Source organism: Adiantum capillus-veneris, chromosome 7 (genome assembly GCF_014529385.1).
Source record: "Adiantum capillus-veneris isolate H3 chromosome 7, ASM1452938v2, whole genome shotgun sequence".
NCBI classification, from domain to species: domain Eukaryota; kingdom Viridiplantae; phylum Streptophyta; class Polypodiopsida; order Polypodiales; family Pteridaceae; genus Adiantum; species Adiantum capillus-veneris.
The window spans coordinates 126,306,551-126,308,919 of record NC_140937.1 but is presented as its reverse complement, the minus strand read 5'-3'; the positions used below and the strand labels follow the sequence as shown (position 1 = coordinate 126,308,919).

Sequence of the window (2,369 nt, the reverse complement as noted above, 5' to 3'; positions counted from 1 at the left end):
AAGGTCCATCTACCTCAAACATGGTCAAGCATAGCCAAAAAAAACAACCCACACTCCCTAAACTGCCCTTGGAAGAGACTGGAGCCATCACTGGATAGAAGATGTAACTATAACATTGCGCATCTCTCTCCTTAAATGTGCCGGCATTTGTAATGGCTGAGTTTTTTCTACTTAGTTTGTTGGTTTGATAAGTAAGTTGAGATTAGGAAGAATTGATAAGTAAGTTGAGATTAGGAAGAATATATGTACGAGCCTGCACCACTAAAGGCTAAGGTATGCACGTTGATATTTCTCTTCCTGTTTAGACAAGCATTGAAGTTATGTTGCATGTAGCGAATATCATCTTATTTTAGCGTATAGCAGATTGTGATTTTGTCACCTTCACATCAAAGACTTTTGCATCGGATGTTATGTTACACACCATTCTCTGCATATGCTTTTGCGTGATTTTTGTTTCATCTGTAAATCGATTTATGGAGCTAATACAAGCTTATATGTACAACGTTTTAAACAAATCTCTACGCAGAATACGAAGATCATCTGACTGCATAGAGATTTGTTTAAAAGGCTGTACATATAAGCTTCAGTACCAATCAAATTAATTGAAGAAGTTGCTTGTTGCTAATCATGCTCTACTGAGATGCTTGGAAGTTAAAAAAAATTCTGGTCAACACCTGCTTCAGGCAGAAAAGTAGAAGACGAAGATCATCTGACTGTGTTGACCATAAATTTTTTTCACTTCCAAGCATCTCAGTAGAGCAGGATTAGCAACGTCTTCAATTAATTTGATTGGCATTGAAGCTTATATGTACAACCTTTTAAACAAATCTCTATGCAGTTAGATGATCTTCGTATTCTACTTTTATGCCTGAAGCAGGTGTTGACTAGAATTTTTTTTTACTTTTCCAAGCATCTCAGTAGAGCAGGATTAGCAACAAGCAACGTCTTCAATTAATTTGATCGGTACTGCACAAGGCAACTTTCTTGGTTGTTTGCAATCATAGACAAAAACAGTCTAAATGCGGCATTACAAATTGTTTTGAGGAATTTGGACCAGACTGTACACAGCTTCATTGATTCTCCCTAATTCTGATTACATAGTTACTGGAAATGATTTTACAAAGAGGACTCCCTTGCTTTACCATGCATCAAGTATTGAAGCTTTATGAAAGGCAGGTTGGTGGTCTCCCGATTTTTTTTCCTATTTGTGAGTGGGGACTGATGAATGCTTGCTTTTTCTCTTCGGCTATGTAGGTGAAACTTCTCAGCCAATACTCTCCTCTTGACTCGTTCACAGGAGACTTGGAGAGAATCAATGAAGCTGTGTACAGTCTGTTCCAAATTCAAACAATTTGTGATTTTTTGTTGGCGGCCCCATCATCGATGTAGTAGCTTGTGACTCAGGTCCTGATGAAGCATTGCAAAGTTGAATTTTCTCTTACAATAAAGTTGAACCAGTGGAAGTCTTGAGAGAGCTTGTAGCACAAAGTTTGTATGAGACAAATGCACTCAAAAATTTATCGGCAGCACAAAAATTGGATACATTGGACATTGAAGGAGCAATTCATGCGTACAAAAAAGTATCACACAGCAAGTGTATGTATAATTTAAAAGAAAGCATGCTGGATATAGATGATGGACCAAGTCTAAAAAGCGTTGACTTCCTGAATGGTATGAGCTTGCTAGAGTGTAGCCAAGTAGTCAGAAATTACTTGATAGCTGCCACAACAAAAGACTCCTGTCTTATGCTCACATTTAACAAGTGCCAAATTTGAAAGCAAAGAATGCAGAAGTTAAGCATTATAAAGTGATCTCCTCTTCAAAGAGCAGAGATCCTTTTGTTTTCGAGGTGCGTAACCTTCTTGCAGCCAATAATTCAGATTTCGGTCTAGAAACCTTGGATAGTTAATCGTGATATTTAGTGATAACAAGCAAATTTTCCCTACCATTCTCGGCTCACAACCTGACTCAATGCACCTCTGTGAAAATCCTTGAGCTCTCGATCTTCTCTAAATAGGATTTTGAGAACATCCATTAAGAGGTATTATACCACATTGTTCCCAAAACCACCTAGTTGGCCACCAGTATCCTCCCTATCAAGGAAAGATGCACAAAATCTTAGTCAAGAAGCTTTTTCGAATGCTTGGGAAGAGAGGCCCAATTTGCTCCTTAGGTGTTGTGCCAATTCCATAATTTTTTTCAAATGTAAATCAAACGTCAAACACAAACGAGTTTGAACGTATGAAAAGAGCTTGATTCCGACCCCTGGGTCATTTTCAAAGGCGACCCTAATTTCTAAACATTTTAGAAACATTTCATAGCATTCGAGTTCAAATAATCAATGAGTATTAAAAATAGAGCATTTGCAA

General features: G+C 37.7%; 1 pseudogene; it reads left to right on the top strand.

Annotated features, from left to right (window-relative positions):
• Positions 1-858: 858 nt before the first annotated feature.
• LOC147454581 (inositol-pentakisphosphate 2-kinase IPK1-like) lies at positions 859-1,909 on the top strand (annotated as a pseudogene).
• The last annotated feature ends 460 nt before the right edge of the window (positions 1,910-2,369 follow it).